The following is a 20,717-nucleotide window of genomic DNA, read 5'->3' on the forward strand; positions in this document are numbered from 1 at the left end:
TCAATACCCCTCATATCCCTTGATCCCTTTAGCCCCGGGAGCTATATATAACCCCTTCATGAAATTACACAATGTTTTGGCCTCGACTACTTTCTGTGGTAGTGAATTCCACAGATTCGCCACTCTCTGGGTGAAGAAACTTCTCCCCAGCTGAGCCCTAAAAGGTTTACCTCTTATCCTCAAACTATGACCACCACCGTCTAATCCTGATAGAATTTTATTCGTTTCTTTGAGATCCCCTCTCAGTCTTCTAAACTCCAATGAATATCAACCTAACTGACGTAGTCTCTCCTCATATGACAGTCCCGTCACCCCAGGAATCAGCCTGGTAAACCTTTGCTGCACTCCCTCCATAGCAAGAACATCCTTCCTCAGACAATGACACCAAAACTGCTGTTATGGGAGAGGTGTTTTCAGAACCCCAAAATGTATCATGGAGTTCAGCCAACCTCCCCTTTAATGCTATTTGTTGCTTTTCCGAGCACACGGCTTGTTCCCTAGGAGTGGGATTACAATTATGGACACGTGGGTTTTTAAACACAAAACAATGTTTATTCCATGAACTCAACTTAACCTCTTAAATAAACATTGGATCTCTTTGCACCACTTACTTCAAAGATAACCCCGAAAATATTACAACACTAAATAATCCTTCAGTTATTCCTTTCAACATCCATGAGACTTAACACCTTTAAACAGAAACACATCAGGTTAAAGGCTTTACTATTAAGAATTTAAATCACCCAAATGATCCAGAGATAGTCTTTCATGGCAGAGATCACAGCAAATCCAGCTCATTGCAAACACACACACCCCAAGCTCTTTTCAAACTGAAACAAAACTGCAAAATGGCTGAAATAAAACCAAACTCCACCCACACTCTTATGAAATGAAAATCGCTTATTGTCACAAGTAGGCTTCAAATGAAGTTACTGTAAAAAGCCTCTAGTCGCCTCATTCCGGCGCCTGTTCAGGGAGGCTGGTACGGGAATTGAACCGTGCTGCTTTTGTCTGCTTTCAAAGCCAGCGATTTAGCCCTGTGCTAACATCCTCTCCACATCCACTCTGTCAATACCCCACAGAATATTGAAGGTTTCGATCAAGTCACCACTCTTCTAAACTCCACAGGATAAAACCTAACCTCGCTAACCTTTCCTCATAAGACAACCCGCCCATTCCTAGAGTTAGTCTGATAAATCTTCTCTGAACTGCTACCAATGCATTTCCATCTTTTCTTAAATAAGTTGACCAATACTGTATACAATATTCCAGATGTTGTCTCACCAATGCCCTGTACAATTGAAGCATAACCTCCCTACTTTTGTAATCAATTCCTCTCAACCTGTGACACCTCGCAGTTTGTCAGAAAGCAGGCATTGGGAGAGCTCCCTGGGATCCAAGCGCAAACATGCAGAAATTGTTTTCTGTGATGAACATAACGAGCTGCATGTTCAAAGAGTTGGAATCCTTTTCTATTGATGAATGTGACTCGTGGTTATCAGGGAGCTCCCAAGGCCATGTGGGCAATTAGGGTAAATTGAGGTTGCTGTGAATCTCCAGTCTTGCAGACGGGCGTAAAGGACAAGTTACGAGGAGTGCACAAGAATGTGAGAGCGGCATCTACTGACCTCAAAGCTGTGGAAGAAGTTGTATGCCATTTAAAAAGTAGATGTTTTAATTTTTGACTTGATTCCAGCAAGGTGACCTTGTCATGAAAATGCATGACAACATAAAGGGCTTCCTGGCATTGTTCGTTTGGAAAGCTTGATATTTACCTTTAACCAGGGGCTGGTTTAGCACACTGGGTTAAATCGCTGGCTTTTAAAGCAGACCAAGGCAGGCCAGCAGCGCGTTTCAATTCCCGTACCAGCCTCCCCGAACAGGCGCCGGAATGCGGTGACTAGGGGCTTCTCACAGTAACTTCATTTGAAGCCAACTTGTGACAATAAGCGATTTTCATTTCATTTCATTTTATTTTTCAACCTGCCTTTAAAGCTTTCAAACAGAATTCCAAACGTTAACACTTTGAACTCATCTTCTAGGTTGTCATTGCCAATCTGATTCACCCAATCTATATGTAGGTTAAAATTACCCATGCTGTACTTTCTCAGCCAAGATCAGCCATGATCGCATTGAAGGATGGAGCAGGAGGCTTGAATGACAGGGCAGGCTCGATGGACCATATGGTCTACTCTTGCACCTATTTCTTGTGTTCTTGTGACCGTTGAAAGCTGCTGAAGCGTCTTCAAAGGCAACGCTTGATTCACACACTGAGCCTTTCTGCACCGTTCCATTATAAATAGCACATGTAACAGGCGTGTGCTTATAATACCTATTTATATGTCACTGGCGGGGCTGTGTTTGCGATAAGCTTGTGAATTATGACGGGCATTGCATACTTTACCAATTCATTTGCAGTTTCACTTTTTAGTCTCATTTCTGATTTCTTTGTTCGTGTTCTCCTTTCAGTTTCTTTTTCTCTTTTTTGGTGTATTTCTTTTCCTCGCTCTGTTTCACCAGTGCTGTGGCCTTCCTCCCCCACCATTCTTTGTTCTCGAAGCTCATTGAATGGAGTGTAATTCTTAGCATGACGTTTGTCATTTACTTTTAAACTTTCTTTACAATGAACAACTGGAAATAATTTCCAGGATAGAGCACAAGCGGCACAATGTAGCACTGCAGCATTCCTAAGGTTTCCTGAGTTGCTGCACCTTCCTCCTCCCCATTTTCAAGAGTCAGATTGCCAGTTCAGTTTGACAGTGTCGAGAAGAGCCATTAATATAAAGTACCGAATGCCAATCCTAGATGGCTTATCTTTGGAGGGGTGAAAAGAAAGTCTTTAATTTGTATCGCACTTCCTCAACTCGTGCTAAAGTGCTTTGCAACCATTAAGTACTTTTTAAAGTGTGGTCACTGTCGTACAGGAAAAACAGCAGAGTAGTTTCCCACAGCAGGATTCCACAGAACACAATGCTGTTAAGGACAAATAACCTTTTTTATATGGTGATATTGGTCAAAGGGTAAATATTGACCCAGGCACGGGGAAGGTTTCCCACCAAGGAATCTGTTATATCCACTCATGATGACAACGGGGCTGTTTAGCACAGGGCTAAATCACTGGCTTTGAAAGCAGACCAAGGCAGGTCAGCTGCACTGTTCAATTCCCGTACCAGCCTCCCCGAACAGGTGCCGGAATGTGGCGACTAGGGGCTTTTCATAGTAACTTCATTTGAAGCCTACTTGTGACGAGTGATTTTCATTTTTCAAGTCCTTTTTGAAGTGTAGTCAATGTTGTAGTATAGAAAACACTTTGCACATGACAAGTTCCCACTCGTATTAATGTGACAATGACGAGGGAATTTGTTTTTCTGATCTTGGTTTTGGAATATCATTTGGCCCGGATGCTTGCTTTTCTTTGAAATGCTGGCTTGGAACCTGTCGCACCCCTTTTTAGGGCATACAGGGCCTTGGTCAAATGTCTCCCAATGTGTTTTTCCACTCTGTCAGTGGGGTATAACTTAATCGAGTCATCATCTGACTCGGAGTTCAGGGAGCTTCCCTCTTGAGCTATGGCAGACACCAAAAAAAAAAATGTTTATTGTTCAGTTCACCAGTATTACTGAAGGCGGGGGTGGGGGGGACTAGGGAAAGAAATGTGACTGTCAAAAGTAAATGATGAGCATGATAAATTATCGATGAAATCTGTGAATCAAGAAGCAGTTCATCTCCAGATATGCTGTAATCCTAAAAAGCATGGCTGCAAATCTAATTGCAGCTGGGGCAGGTGAATCTTTCACCTCTGTGGCCTTGTACCCTTCCACACTGAGGAAATGAAACTTATTCATTAAATTAGATGTAACGGTCTATTTGAAGGGAGTTTAGTTAATTTTGCAACTCTGCTCCCAGTAAACAGGAGTCCAGAGCAAAACCTGAACCTGGTTGTGCAGAGAATGGTGGACCTCCCTCCATCAAGGAAGCTGCTGTGTGCAAGGTGTTTTTTGAGGCGAGTCTCATAATAATCTTTATTATTATCACAAGTAGGCTTACATTAACGCTGCAGTACAGTTACTGCGAAAATCCCCTCGTTGCCACACTCCGGCACCTGTTTGGGTACACTGGGGGAGAATTCAAAATGTCCAATTCACCTAACAAGCATGTCTTTCGGGACTTGTGGGAGGAAACCGGAGCACCCGGAGGAAACCCACGCAGACACGGGGAGAACGTGCAGACTATGCACGGACAGTGACCCAAGCCGGAAATCGAACCTGGGACCCTGGCGCTGTGAAGCAACAGTGCTAAACACTGTGCTACTGTGCCACCCATTACTTGGTTAAAGATGCTGTAGAATTGATAACTTGATTGATATTGCTCAGCAAAGTAGAGTATTGTTCATCCAACCTTGCTGTACCTGACCTCAAGATTCACGATGGCCACAGTGTTTGCCAACAATGGCCAGACTCCATTTCCTTCGCGCTATCACCATCGACATCGTGAGCACAGATATTTGAAACTTTAAAAAAGATTGTTCTTTTCATGTGAAATTTTTCTGTCTTGCGCTCACTCATGGTGATTTGCCCTTTTCGCTTTCTTCCATTGAGCACTGGTGACATTCGTATTATGATTGTTATGTTTGTTTAATGCATTGGTATCAATATGTCGTTGGGGGACAAGCTGTATGCTCCTTTCGGGATATTTACATAGATTTACATAGAATTTACAGTGCAGAAGGAGGCCATTCAGTCCATCGAGTCTGCACCGGCTTTTGGAAAGAGCACCCTACCCAAGGTCAACACCTCCACCCTATCCCCAAAACCCAGTAACCCCACCCAACACTAAGGGCAATTTTGGACACTAAGGGCAATTTATCATGGCCAATCCACCTAACCTGCACATCTTTGGACTGTGGGAGGAAACCGGAGCACCCGGAGGAAACCCACGCACACACGGGGAGGATGTGCAGACTCCGCACAGACAGTGACCCAAGCTGGAATCGAACCTGGGACACTGGAGCTATGAAGCAATTATGCTATCCACAATGCTACCGTGCTGCCCCAAGAAGTATTCTTATACTTCACTTCTTCCATTACTACTGGTGGACCTGTAACCAGCGGCACTTTACTGTGATATCAGACAGCCCAAAACATGTGCAATCCAGATACCTTGGAGATTTGGAAGGTTAAAACCTATAATTATACTGTTGAATGCTCTTTGCTCATATTGTAGAGCAATTTTGATCGTGCACCATACATTCATTGTGTTCTGCTAAATACAAGTGAGAAAGTAGCCATGTGAAAATTTGAAACAATGATCATTTTTCTTCCTTGAGATCAGTTTACATGAGCCTATTGTTTATCATTGTCTTGTCTTCACAATCTGCCTCCAGCAACTGCTTCACACAGAGCCTTGGATGTATAAAAAAGGCATACAAGTTGTAAGTTTGTAAGTAAAGGGAAAGAGCACGAGGAAGAAAGTTGTGCTAAATTTTACACATCACTGGTTTAGTTTCAGCTGGAGAATTGCATCCAGTTCTGGACACCACACTTTAGAAATACATTGAGATCAATGGGAGGATGCAGAGGAGATTTACTAGGTGGTACCAGGGATGAGGGACTTTGGTTAGGTGCAACGACGGGAGAAGCTGGATTTGTTCCCCTTGGAGCAGAGAAGTTCAGGATGACATTTAACAGAGTTGTTCGCAGTTATGTAAGGATTTGATGGAGTTGATAGAGAGTAACTGTTTCCATTGATGAGATAATTGGTTACCAGAAGAAACAGATTTAAGATAATTGGCAAAAGAAGCGGAGACTAGGTGAGTTGTTTTTGTGGTAAGTTACAATGATCTGGAATGCACTTCCTAAAATTGGAAGCAGATTCAATAGAAAAGTGGACATATACTTGAAATGGAAACATTTTCAGGACTGTAGGGAAAAAGTAGGAGATTGGGATTAATTGAAGCCATCATGGCAGAGGCATGATGCTTCTTTACATACAGTGAGATTACAGTTAAAGAGAGAAATATCTGAAATCGATGGACTAAATTAAAATTGATTCTAACTCATCAATTTATGGAAGGCGTCATGCTGCTGGAAGGTTGTAGTTTTGCATCATTTTATCTCTGCCCAGTTCAATCAATAAAGCTTTGTCAATGAAGCACTCTGTCACAGTCTGCACTGCTCTTCACAGTAGCTTCCTTATGACCTTGTGGAGCAAGAGGATGCACGGAGATAAGACTACACAGGACTGAGTGTAGACACTTAGTGTGTAATTGGGAATTTTAGAAGCCAGTAAAGTGCCACCAAAAAGTGGATAAAAAGGGGAAAAAGTTGAATGAGAGTGAACTATCCAGAAATAAAAAATAGATTGTGAGAGTTTATTACAAGTATAGAAAAAAATGTCACAAAAGTAACTATTGGTCCCTTAAAGCAGAGGCAGGAGAAATTATCATGGGGAATGAGGAAATGACAGAGGCTTGAACAAATATTTTGTCTTGTCTTCACAAGAGGACACAAGTTTTGGTGAGCCAGGGGCTGAAATGATTGAGGAAATTAAAGAAAGTCCTATCAGCAGAGAAAAAGTATTAGCAAAATTCAACGGACTAAAATCTAACAAATCCCCTGGGACTGATGGCCGACACCCTCGAGCTGGGCATGAGATAGCTGTAGAGAGAGTTGATGTGCCAGTTACGCACTTCCAAAATTCCTTCAATCTGGAATGGTCCCATCAAATTGGAAGTTAGCAAATGATGCACTGCTTTTCAAGAAAGGAGGGAGAGAGAACACAGTGAACTATTGCCCAGTTAGCCGAACATTAGTTGTTGGGAATATGCAGGAATTTATTATGAAGGAATTCTTAATGCACTTGGGAAAGCACAGTATGATTGGAACAAGTTGACATGGTTTTACTCGAGGGAAATTCTGTTTGACACATTTATTGGAGGTTTTGCGGATGTAACTAGTAAGGTAGATAAAGGGGAACCAGTAGATGATGTGTACCTGCATCAATTGATGAGTTAGAATCAATTTTGATTTGGTCCATCGATTTCAGATCTTTCTCTCTTAACTGTAACATTATACAATCAGACTGTATCTAAAGGCCTTTCAGTAAGGTGCCGCAAGCAAGGTAGGTGCTCTTGCTGTTGGGATGATGTATTAGCATGGGTAGAGAATTGATTAACTTTAGTGGATAAAAAGAAGGGGCTTTTTCATGTTGGCAGGTAGTGAATAGTGGTGTGCCACAAGGATCAGTACTGCATCCTCAGCTATTTACAATTTATATTAATTACTTCGACAAAGAGACAGAGTGTAATGTATCTATGTTTGCTGATACTGTGAAACTAGGTGGAAAGGTAAGCAGTGGGTCGGTCACACAATTGGCTGCAAAGATTTATAGACTGGTTGAGTGAGAGTGGAATAAGATGGCAGATGGAGTCTAATGTAGCGAGTGTGAAGTTATTCACCTTGGTCGGAAGAATAGCAAAGCAGAATATTTTTTTTAAGGTGTGAAAGTGTTGATGTTCAAAGAGACTTGTGCTCATGCAAGAAGCACAGAAGGTTAACATGCAGGTGCAAGGGGATTGGAGGTCAAGAATAAAGACGTTTTGCAACAATTGTACAGTTTTTTTGTTGAATTCACATCTCGAATATTGTGTGCAGTTTGGTCCCAATGTTTAAGAAATTATATGCTTTATTATAATCTTTATTGGCACAAGTAGGCTTACATTAACACTGCAATGAAGTTGCTGTGAAAAGCCCCTGGTCGCCACATTCCGGCACCTGTTCGGGTACACAGAGGGAGAATTCAGAATGTCCAAATTACCGAACACATCTTTCAGGACTTGTGGGAGGAAACCGGAGCACCCGGAGGAAACCCACGCAGACACGGGGAGAACGCAGACTCCGCACAGACAGTGACCCAAGCTGGGAATCGAACCTGGGACCCTGGTGCTGTGAAGCAACAATGCTAACCACTGTGCTACTGTGCTGCCCACGCATCAATTTATGTAAGATGTCGTGCTGCCGAAAGGTTTATAGTTTTGCATCTTTTTATCTCTGCCCATTTGAATCAATAAAGCTTTGTCAATGAAGTAAGAATGATCAGTCACAGTCTGCACTGCTCTTCACAGTAACTTCCTTGTGACCCTGTGGAGCAAGAGGATGTAAGGAGATAAAACTGCACAGGACTGAGTGTAGACACTCAGTGTGTAATTGGGAATTTTAGAAACCAGCAAAGGGCCACTAAAAAGTTGATAAATAGGGGGAAAAGTTGAATTATACTGGAGGTTCACCAGGTTTGCCCCTGGGATGAGGGGGCATCCTATGATGAGAGGCTGAGTAAATTGTGCTTGCGTTCTCTGAATGGAACGAAAGCGCCTATCAAATTCTGAAGGGGCTTGCTAGGGTAGACGGCCAAGAGATTGTTTCAGCTGGTCGGGGAATCTAAAACACTGGACACAGCCTCAGGATAATGGGTCGATCATTTACGACTGAGATGGTTAGCACTGCTGCCTCACAGCGCCAGGGACCCGGGTTCTGTTCTGGCCTCGGGTGACTGTGGAGTTTTCACTTTCTCCCTGTGTGTGCGTCGGTTTCCTCCGGGTGCTCTGGAATCCTCCCGCAGCCCAAAGATGTGCAGGTTAGGTGGATTCGCCATGCTAAATTGCCCCTTAGTGTCCAGAAGGCTAGGTGATGTTACTAGGTTCGGGGATAGGATCGGATAAGGGTGTGGACCTAGGGAGGCTACTGTTTCCAAGGGTCAGTGCAGACTCGCTGGGCCGAATGGCCTCCTTCTGCACTGTAGAGATTCTATAATTATATGATCAATATGTTGTAAAACTGGAATTCCCTACCCCAGAAGGTTGCCTGTGTGCCATCATCAAATGCATTTAAGGCTGGTGTAGGCACATTTTTGGTCTCTTAGGGAATCAAGGGATATGAGGAGTGGGCAGGAAAGTGGAGTTACATATGAACTAGGGCCATCTGACCCCTCCAGCCTGCTCCACCATTCAATAAGATCATAGCTGATCTGATTGTGGCCTGAGCTTCACATTTCTTCCTCTGGTCTCAGCCTATACCTTTGACTCCCGTGTTAATCAAGAATCAATCAAACTGACTTCCGGGTGCGGCGATGACCAGCTGAGTCGCACGTTTCGGCAGCTCCCTGTGAAACGGACTTTTGGGCTCTTGATAGGAGCCCCAACGGCAATTTTGACGGCTAAAAACACTGTGCGGTAAACCAGAAGGGAATCCCCCCTGGATACGGATGGAAAAAGGAGGAGAGAGTGGCCAGATTGCAGTGGATCCTTTAGAACAGCGGCAAGGAAGGCAAGCAAAAACCAAGATGGCGTCGGAAGGTGGCAGTTTAACATGGGGCCCTGAACAACAAGAGTTCTTGAAATGCTGTGTGGAAGAGATCAAAAAGGAAATGAAGAAAGAGCTGTTGGCCCCGATACTACAGGCGATCGAAGGGCTAAAGGAGGAACAAAGGACCCAGGAACGGGAGCTTCGGGTCGTGAAGGCAAAGGCAGCCGAGAATGAGGACGATATACAGGGCCTGGTGGTGAAGACGGAGACGCAGGAGGCACATCAGAAACGATGTGTGGAAAGGTTGGAGGCACTGGAAAACAACGCAAGGAGGAACAACCTGAGGATTCTTGGTCTTCCTGAAGGTGTGGAGGGAGCGGACGTCGGGGCATATGTGAGCACGATGCTGCACTCGTTAATGGGAGCGGAGGCCCCGGCGGGTCCGTTGGAGGTGGAGGGAGCATACCGAGTGATGGCGCGAGGACCGAGAGCAGGAGAAATTCCCAGAGCCACAGTGGTGAGATTCCTCTGTTTTAAGGATAGAGAAATGGTCCTTAGATGGGTGAAGAAAACTCGGAGCAGTAAATGGGAGAACGCGGTGATCCGCGTTTATCAAGACTGGAGTGCGGAGGTGGCGAGAAGGAGGGCGAGCTTTAATCGGGCCAAGGCGGTGCTTCATAAAAAGAAGATAAAATTTGGAATGCTGCAACCGGCAAGACTGTGGGTCACATATCGAGGGAGGCACCACTACTTTGAGACGGCGGATGAAGCGTGGACTTTTATTGTGGAAGAAAAACTGGAATGAGCGGGTTATTAAAAAGAACGTTCGAACAAAGTGGTGGGGCGAATGTGGGGGGCAAAGAGGGGTTTTATGTACTAATCCTGCGATGTGGTAACTTTTCTCTCTCCCACAGGTGGTGATGGGGGGAGGAGGGGAGGTGGAGGAGATGGGGCGTTGGCCATTGGGGGCGGGGCCAAGGGAGAAGCGCGGGCTTGGTTCCCGCGCTGTGATAATCATGGCGGGAATAGAGAAGCAGGAAGGAGGGGGCGTCGCACGGTGCGAGCCGAGGTCACGGGGGGAAGCCGAGGTCAGCCAAAGTTTGCTGACTTCTGGGAGCAACATGGGGGGAGTAATTACGCCAGCGGGGGATCTAGCGGGGGGGTGGGAGGGGGGAATTACTGGGTTGCTGCTGCTGGGGAGAGGGGGGAGCTGGTATGGGAGAGGATGGGCGGGGGGGCACCGCCTGGGGGAGATACAGCTGCGTGGGAACCGGGTGAGGAGCTGGAAAAAGGTGATGGCTAATCGACAAGGGGGGGGTGGTAGGAAGCCCCCCAACTCGGCTGATCACGTGGAACGTGAGAGGGCTGAACGGGCCGATAAAGAGGGCACGGGTACTCGCACACCTTAAGAAACTTAAGGCAGATGTGGTTATGTTACAGGAAACGCACCTGAAACTGATAGACCAGGTTAGGCTACGCAAAGGATGGGTGGGGCAGGTGTTCCATTCGGGGCTAGATGCGAAAAACAGGGGGGTGGCTATATTAGTGGGGAAGCGGGTAATGTTCGAGGCAAAGACTATAGTGGCGGATAACGGGGGCAGATACGTGATGGTGAGTGGCAAACTACAGGGGGAGACGGTGGTTTTGGTAAACGTATATGCCCCGAACTGGGATGATGCCAATTTTATGAGGCGGATGCTAGGACGCATTCCGGACCTAGAGATGGGAAAGCTGATAATGGGGGGAGATTTTAATACGGTGTTGGAACCAGGGCTGGATAGGTCGAAGTCCAGGACTGGAAGGAGGCCGGCAGCAGCCAAGGTACTTAAATATTTTATGGAGCAGATGGGAGGTGTAGACCCATGGAGATTTAGCAGACCTAGGAGTAAGGAGTTCTCGTTTTTCTCCTATGTCCATAAAGTCTACTCGCGAATAGACTTTTTTGTGCTGGGTAGGGCATTGATCCCGAAGGTGAGGGGAACGGAGTATACGGCTATAGCCATTTCGGATCACGCTCCACACTGGGTGGACTTGGAGATAGGGGAGGAAACAGGAGGGCGCCCACCCTGGAGAATGGACATGGGACTAATGGCAGATGAGGGGGTGTGTCTAAGGGTGAGGGGGTGCATTGAAAAGTACTTGGAACTCAATGATAATGGGGAGGTCCAGGTGGGAGTGGTCTGGGAGGCGTTGAAGGCGGTGGTTAGAGGGGAGCTGCTATCAATAAGGGCACATAAAGGGAAGCAGGAGAGTAAGGAACGGGAGCGGTTGCTGCATGAACTTTTGAGGGTGGACAGACAATATGCGGAAGCACCGGAGGAGGGACTGTACAGGGAAAGGCAAAGGCTACATGTAGAATTTGACTTGCTGACTACAGGCACTGCAGAGGCACAATGGAGGAAGGCACAGGGTGTACAGTACGAATATGGGGAGAAGGCGAGCAGGTTGCTGGCACACCAATTGAGGAAAAGGGGAGCAGCGAGGGAAATAGGGGGAGTGAGGGATGAGGAAGGAGAGATGGAGCGGGGAGCGGAGAGAGTGAATGGAGTGTTCAAGACATTTTATAAAAAATTATATGAAGCTCAACCCCCAGATGGGAGGGAGAGAATGATGGGCTTCTTGGATCGGCTGGAATTTCCCAAGGTGGAAGAGCAGGAAAGGGTGGGACTGGGAGCACAGATCGAGGTAGAAGAAGTGGTGAAAGGAATTAGGAGCATGCAGGTGGGAAAGGCCCCGTGACCGGATGGATTCCCAGTCGAATTCTATAGAAAATATGTGGACTTGCTCGCCCCGGTACTGACGAGGACCTTTAATGAGGCAAAGGAAAGGGGACAACTGCCCCCGACTATGTCTGAAGCAACGATATCGCTTCTCTTAAAGAAGGAAAAGGACCCGCTACAATGCAGGTCCTATAGACCTATTTCCCTCCTAAATGTAGATGCCAAGGTCCTGGCCAAGGTAATGGCAATGAGAATAGAGGAATGTGTCCCGGGGGTGGTCCACGAGGACCAAACTGGGTTTGTGAAGGGGAGACAGCTGAACACGAATATACGGAGGTTGTTAGGGGTAATGATGATGGCCCCACCAGAGGGAGAAACGGAGATAGCAGTGGCGATGGATGCCGAGAAAGCATTTGATAGAGTGGAGTGGGATTATTTGTGGGAGGTGTTGAGGAGATTTGGTTTTGGAGAGGGGTATGTTAGATGGGTGCAGCTGTTGTATAGGGCCCCAGTGACGAGCGTGGTCACGAATGGACGGGGATCTGCATATTTTCGGCTCCATAGAGGGACAAGGCAGGGATGCCCTCTGTCCCCATTATTGTTTGCACTGGCGATTGAGCCCCTGGCGATAGCGTTGAGGGGTTCCAAGAAGTGGAGGGGAGTACTTAGGGGAGGAGAAGAGCACCGGGTATCTTTGTATGCGGACGATTTGCTACTATACGTGGCGGACCCGGCGGAGGGGATGCCAGAAATAATGCGGATACTTGGGGAGTTTGGGGATTTTTCAGGGTATAAATTGAACATGGGGAAAAGTGAGTTGTTTGTGGTGCATCCAGGGGAGCAGAGTAGAGAAATAGAGGACCTACCGTTGAGGAAGGTAACAAGGGACTTTTGTTACCTGGGGATCCAGATAGCTAAGAATTGGGGCACATTGCATAGGTCAAATTTAACGCGGTTGGTGGAACAGATGGAGGAGGATTTCAAGAGATGGGATATGGTATCCCTGTCAATGGCAGGAAGGGTGCAGGCGGTTAAGATGGTGGTCCTCCCGAGATTCCTCTTTGTGTTTCAGTGCCTCCCGGTGGTGATCACGAAGGCTTTTTTAAAAAGGATTGAAAAGAGCATCATGGGTTTTGTGTGGGCCGGGAAGACCCCGAGAGTGAGGAAGGGATTCTTACAGCGTAGCAGGGATAGGGGGGGGCTGGCACTACCGAGCCTAAGTGAGTATTATTGGGCCGCTAATATTTCAATGGTGAGTAAGTGGATGGGAGAGGAGGAGGGAGCGGCGTGGAAGAGATTAGAGAGGGCGTCCTGTAGGGGGACTAGCCTACAGGCTATGGTGACAGCCCCATTGCCGTTCTCACCGAGGAACTACACCACAAGCCCGGTGGTGGTGGCTACACTGAAGATTTGGGGACAGTGGAGACGGCATAGGGGAAAGACTGGAGCCTTGGGGGGGTCCCCGATAAGAAACAATCATAGGTTTGCCCCGGGGGGAATGGATGGGGGATATGGAATGTGGCAAAGAGCAGGAATAACGCAACTGAAAGATCTGTTTGTGGATGGGAAGTTCGCGAGTCTGGGAGCGCTGACCGAGAAATATGGGTTGCCCCAAGGGAATGCATTCAGGTATATGCAACTGAGGGCTTTTGCGAGGCAACAGGTGAGGGAATTCCCGCAGCTCCCGACACAAGAGGTGCAGGACAGAGTGATCTCAAAGACATGGGTGGGGGATGGTAAGGTGTCAGATATATATAGGGAAATGAGGGACGAAGGGGAGACTATGGTAGATGAACTAAAAGGGAAATGGGAAGAAGAGCTGGGGGAGGAGATCGAGGAGGGGCTGTGGGCAGATGCCCTAAGCAGGGTAAACTCGTCGTCCTCGTGTGCCAGGCTAAGCCTGATTCAGTTTAAGGTATTACACAGGGCTCATATGACTGGAGCACGGCTCAGTAAATTTTTTGGGGTGGAGGATAGGTGTGCGAGGTGCTCGAGAAGCCCAGCGAATCATACCCATATGTTTTGGTCATGCCCGGCACTACAGGGGTTTTGGATGAGGGTGACAAAGGTGCTTTCAAAAGTAGTAGGAGTCCGGGTCGAACCAAGCTGGGGGTTGGCTATATTTGGGGTTGCACAAGAGCCGGGAGTGCAGGAGGCGAGAGAGGCTGATGTTTTGGCCTTTGCGTCCCTAGTAGCCCGGCGCAGGATATTGCTAATGTGGAAAGAAGCCAAGCCCCCGGGGGTGGAGACCTGGATAAATGACATGGCGGGGTTTATAAAGCTAGAGTGGATTAAGTTCGTCCTAAGGGGGTCGGCTCAAGGGTTCACCAGGCGGTGGCAACCGTTCGTCGAATACCTCGCAGAAAGATAGATGGAATGGGAAAAAGAAGGCAGCAGCAGCAGCCCAGGATCGGGGGAGGGGGAGGGGTGGGGGTGGCGGGGGGGGAGGAGGAACCAGAAGGACTCTCAGGGTTGTTAATATACACTGTGTAGTATGTATAGGTCGTTGCTACAGATAATTATATATTGGACTGTTAAATTATATTTTTGGAGAGTGTTACTTGTGACAAGGCAGTTGCCAATTAGGGCTAGTTTTCATTTTTGTTATTTATTATTTATTCATTTTTTGTTTATAAAATAGGTCATTGTTATTTGTGTTGTTATAATATTGTGTAAAGGATGCACAATGTACTGTGTTGGTTGACCAAAAATTTTCAATAAAATATTTAATTAAAAAAAAAAAAGAATCAATCAAACTCTATCCTTGAAGATATTCAAAGACAACTCCTTTTAGGGGAAGAGTTCCACAGATCCACGACCCCCTGAGGAAACGAAAATCTCCCAATTTCCTTTTAAATGGACCGCCCCTTATTTTAAAATTGTGTTCTCTCGTTCTAGTCTCTCTCACAAGTGGGAACCTCCTTTCAGCATCCATCCTGTCAAGTCCCCTCAGGACTTTTAATGGTTGAATAAAATCGCTGTTCATTCTTCTTGACTCCAATGGATACAGCAGCCTCAACCTGTTGAACCTTTCCTCATCCCAGGAATCAGTTGTGTGAACCTTCTCTGAACTGTCTGTGATGCAGTTGTGTTCTTCCTCAAATTAAGGACACCAAAGCTGTACACGGTACTCTGTGTGTGTAGCAAAACAGCTCTCCTTTTATGTACCATTTCCCTTGCAATAAAGTACAGCATTCCATTTTCTTCATCACTTGCTATACCTGCACGCTAGCATTTTGTGATACGTGTGCCAGCACACCCAGATCCCTCTGTACCACAGAGTTCTCTCCCCATTTAAATAATATGCTGTTTTTTATTCTTCATGCCAAAGTGAAGAAAAGATCACTTTTCTCACATTATACTCCAGCTGCCAAATTTATGCCCACTCACTCAACCTATCTGTATCCCTTTACAGTCTCCTTATGCCCTCTTCACAACTTCATTGCTACCTGTCTTTGTCATCAGAAAATTTAGCAACCATACAGTTAATCCTTACATCATAGAATTTACAGTGCAGAAGGAGGCCATTCGGCCCATCGAGTCAGCACCGGCCCTTGCAAAGAGCACCCTACTCAAGCCCACAGGGCTATACAGGACACCTGGCAGAGCCCTCTCCATCAACAAGGCAGAGCAGTCAGGCAGCACGGTAGCACAGTGGTTAGCACACTTCACAGCTCTAGGGTCCCAGGTTCGATTCCCGGCTTGGGTCACTGTCTGTGCGGAGTCTGCACGTTCTCCCCGTGTCTGCCTCGGTTTCCTCCGGGTGCTCCCGTTTTTTCTCACAGTCCAAAGATGTGCAGGTTAGGTGGATTGACTATGCTAAATTGCCATCTGTGTCCAAAAAAGGCTAGGTGTGGTTATGGGGATAGGGTAGTGGTGTGGGCCTGGGTAGGATGCTCTTTCCAAGGGCTGGTGCAGACTCGATGGGCCGAATGGCCTCCTTCTGTACTGTAAATTCTTAGATTCTCCACCTCTGCTGTGGATATTCAGCTGCAGCTAGATATAGCAGGAGGCAACGAATGATTTGGAGGTGTTGAAGGCACATAGGTGTACAACCATTGTACATAGTTTTGGCATTGGAAGTAAAAGTTTGCTTGAACTGTTTGGAAGTTACTGGATTCCATTTTGCTGCTAGTTGCTTCAATGGGTGTGGAAATTAAAGGGTTTGGAATGTATGCTCCCATCAGAGTCTGATTTTAAAATTATTTAGTGAATGCAAAGTCCCTAAGCCAAGTCGTTTCTTCCATTCCTGCTGTGTTGTGTGTGGATAGACTTCCGCTGAATCTGTGGATTGCACATTCTTCTGTGAAGAGTCCAATAATGAACTGCCATATTATGGACAGAGTGATTAATCAATAAACCCACATGCACGAGATAAAGCACTGACCATCAATTGCGAGTGTGCTGCCTGGCCAAACATCATGCAAGCCGTTACTTGCAGCTCACCGCCTTCTGAGCTTTGCAAATGTGTTCATCGCGATCATTGCATCTCCTGCCTGCCCTGATACCAGATGTGCGTGGATGCCATGAGTACTCGAGGGGAGTTGAATCTGCTTTGTAGGTGACCAGAAGCACTGTAGATGCAGTTTCGGGGCTAAGAGACCAAAACTCCACACTGCCGTCATAAGATTAGAAAACCAGAGGCTGCCCTACACGTCTGGAGGAAGTTATGTGGATACGGTCAATTGTGAATGTCCTCCGTTGGTGATTTGGCATTTTTGAGCTAACACCCAGGTGAAGGCAGCAACAAGCATATTATTAACCTTGACTGCAAGAGAGATTTGAGTGCAGGATTTAATAGGTGTGCACATTTTGACTGAAGTCTTTATCATAATCATGCATTTAGAGACTTTTTTGACCTGCTCATCTCCTCGAGAGTGCTGTTAGACCTCGCATAAAGGGTTTGACATTGAAGGTCCAGGGTTTTAGTGCACAAGGAGAGAGAGAATAGACTGAGACTCTGTGCTGGACTGCGTAGAGGACTGTGAGACTATCCATATAAAGCATAAGCTCTAACAGGGCTTTGCAGGACCCATGCAGGAAAGAAGTTTGCCTTGGCTGGGGTGTCCACAATGACGGATCACAGTCTCATACTATTGCTAAGGCCATCCAGGACTGAGACTTATTGGGGTCTCTGTGATTGTAGGCTCGGCAGTGGTTGTACCTGAGGAACTTGTAGGGCAGGTGAGGCACTCTAGTGTGTGTACTACAATGTGATCTCAAAGCCTTGCGACATGGTAAAGACGTCAAGAGTTCAATATGAGTGGCGATCAAGGGACAGGTGCATAATTTTCCCTCATCAATCTGCATGAAGGAGTAATCTCAAGGGCTCAAATGGTCATCTTATACTGCTTCCCATGGACCCCTCTACCTGGTTATGCCTGATAGAGCCCTCTGCCAAATCAGCGCCACCCTCCTTGGGAACAGGTGCCAGGGTGTCATGAGTGCATCACTGCCAAGGCTAGATTTGATATTTCTTCCAAGTTGCTATGCGTAAGGACTTTGTGAGGGCCTAGGTGAAATAACAATTTCCTTTTTGATTTGCTTAGTTTCTATTTCTTTTATTGTTTTTGATCCATGGATCGTTAATGGAGAAATACCTTTAAGTCGAGCCGAGGAAGTACGGAACTCGAAGTGTCAAAAAGTACACTGTTATAAGGTTTTGTACTTTGGGCAGAAGAACTCCGACTTTATGGCTTCCAAGATATTTGAGGGATTTGTTTCGATTGGTTGGCTGGTGATCAATTGATTGGCCAAGGACAGTATTCTGCCCGGCAACTGTCAACGATTGGTACCTGTCAGGTGGCGTTTTTCGGAGAGGACAGAGGAGAAGCCACTGGACTCCAGGTGGAAGCAGTTCTCTCTCTGCTCTGCTATCTACTGTCTGAAGGCAGAAGTTTCTGGACCCTGAAAGAAGAATATCTCTCCCTCTCCCTCTCTCTTTTCTCTCTCTCTCTATTTTCTCTCTCTCTCTAATGCTGGCTGCCTGCCATTTCTATTAGTCTGCAGTGAAAACCATTACAAGCTGAAAGAAAAGGTAACAGCACGTGTGCGCGCGCACACACACACACACACACACACACACACACACACCCTAATGACAGTTAGAAACAACTAACGTTCATCAATATTATGTGGGTGGAGGGCGGGATGGGTGAGATTAGATGGTAGTTAACCAGTTGTGTTTGTTGCCTATTTAATTATAGTTACTGTTAATAAAAAGTTAATTGTGGTTAAATTAACAAACCTGCTGACTGGAAGACCTTGGGCATTTTGAATAAAAGTAAATTTCAACTCGGGTCAAGTAGGGCTGGAATTGATCATGCACTGGGTCAGGGTGCTGTAACACGGGTGTCCAAGATTGTGGAAGAATGGAATGCCGTGCAGGTTCTAACATGCACATTTAGTGCCAGGGCTCTGTATATTCATATGGTTTGGTACATGCAAAAGACCAAGCCACCAGCAGGGCAGGCGGTAACTCGTGCAGTTTAATTTAGCTATCATAAATCAAGGTACATTAGAGGAAGATAATGTGTAACTAAAAACATGCTGGGCCTTCCAGCCAGCAGAGAAAACCAAAACATTAAAGAAATGTGTTGGCACCTTACTCTGTCTGGAATCTGGTGGGTACTAGATTGACAGGTCGTATCCCTGCTATGGCCTCTGTGTGTGGCGCAGTGACATCCTGGCCCTTATCAGCTGTATCCCCTTCATCATCTGAGGATGCACCGAACTCCTCCATCCCTCCCTCAGCCAAGGCCCTTGTTAGCGCTAGGCTAGGTTGTATAGGGCTCAGCAGATTATGATGATCCAGGACACTGGCAATGCTGGAGAACCCCATCTGGATTCATCGTCCGCTCAATCATGGATGTGGTGGAGGCAAATGCATCTTTGCAACTTTCAGCAGTTGCACTTTGCAGGCCACAAGCTGGTGCCATCAGCCAGGTCTTCAGTCCCCAAGGAGCCAGCCCTGCAATTGCCAAGATCCTTCAAAAACACAGAAGCATATGAATTGGGAGCAGGAGTAGGTCTGCTCCATCATTCAATAAGTTTATGGCTGATCGGATTGTGACTTCAACCCCACATTTCTGCCTACCCCCGTTAACCTTTCACCCCCTTGTTAATCAAGCTCAGCCTTAAAAATGCTCAAAGACCCTCCTTACACTGCCTTTTGAGGAAGAGAACCAGAGACTGACTACCCTCTGAGAGAAAAGTATATCTGTCTCAAATGAGCATCCCCTTATTGTTAAATAGGACTACTAGTTCTAGATTCTCCAACAAGAGGAAACATCCTCTCCACATCCACTCTGTCAATACCCCACAGGATATTGAAGGTTTCGATCAAGTCACCACTCTTCTAAACTCCACAGGATAAAACCTAATCTCGCTAACCTTTCCTCATAAGACAACCCACCCATTCCTAGAGTTAGTCTGATAACTCGTCTCTGAACTGCTACCAATGCATTTCCATCTTTTCTTAAATAAGTTGACCAATACTGTATACAATATTCCAGATGTTGTCTCACCAATGCCCTGTACAATTGAAGCATAACCTCCCTACTTTTGTAATCAATTCCTCTCAACCTGTGACACCTCGCAGTTTGTCAGAAAGCAGGCATTGGGAGAGCTCCCTGGGATCCAAGCGCAAACATGCAGAAATTGTTTTCTGTGATGAACATAACGAGCTGCATGTTCAAAGAGTTGGAATCCTTTTCTATTGATGAATGTGACTCGGGGTTATCAGGGAGCTCCCAAGGCCATGTGGGCAATTAGGGTAAATTGAGGTTGCTGTGAATCTCCAGTCTTGCAGACGGGCGTAAAGGACAAGTTACGAGGAGTGCACAAGAATGTGAGAGCGGCATCTACTGACCTCAAAGCTGTGGAAGAAGTTGTATGCCATTTAAAAAGTAGATGTTTTAATTTTTGACTTGATTCCAGCAAGGTGACCTTGTCATGAAAATGCATGACAACATAAAGGGCTTCCTGGCATTGTTCGTTTGGAAAGCTTGATATTTACCTTTAACCAGGGGCTGGTTTAGCACACTGGGCTAAATAGCTGGCTTTTAAAGCAGACCCAGGCAGGCCAGCAGCGCGTTTCAATTCCCGTACCAGCCTCCCCGAACAGGCGCCGGAATGCGGTGACTAGGGGCTTCTCACAGTAACTTCATTTGAAGCCAACTTGTGACAATAAGCGATTTTCATTTCATTTCATTTTATTTTTCAACCTGCCTTTAAAGCTTTCAAACAGAATTCCAAACGTTAACACTTTGAACTCATCTTCTAGGTTGTCATTGCCAATCTGATTCACCCAATCTATATGTAGGTTAAAATTACCCATGCTGTACTTTCTCAGCCAAGATCAGCCATGATCGCATTGAAGGATGGAGCAGGAGGCTTGAATGACAGGGCAGGCTCGATGGACCATATGGTCTACTCTTGCACCTATTTCTTGTGTTCTTGTGACCGTTGAAAGCTGCTGAAGCGTCTTCAAAGGTAACGCTTGATTCACACACACAGCCTTTATGCACCGTTCCATTATAAATAGCACATGTAACAGGCGTGTGCTTATAATACCTATTTATATGTCACTGGCGGGGCTGTGTTTGCGATAAGCTTGTGAATTATGACGGGCATTGCATACTTTACCAATTCATTTGCAGTTTCACTTTTTAGTCTCATTTCTGATTTCTTTGTTCGT

At 46.1% G+C, this 20,717-nt stretch overlaps 1 protein-coding gene across 5 annotated transcripts in view; it reads left to right on the plus strand.

Moving 5' to 3' along the window:
- The window catches only part of usp25 (ubiquitin specific peptidase 25), a 204,646-nt gene that overhangs the window by 44,001 nt on the left and 139,928 nt on the right, over positions 1-20,717 (plus strand). The window lies entirely within an intron of this gene.

The sequence above is a fragment of the Scyliorhinus torazame genome, chromosome 8 (genome assembly GCF_047496885.1).
Source record: "Scyliorhinus torazame isolate Kashiwa2021f chromosome 8, sScyTor2.1, whole genome shotgun sequence".
NCBI classification, from domain to species: domain Eukaryota; kingdom Metazoa; phylum Chordata; class Chondrichthyes; order Carcharhiniformes; family Scyliorhinidae; genus Scyliorhinus; species Scyliorhinus torazame.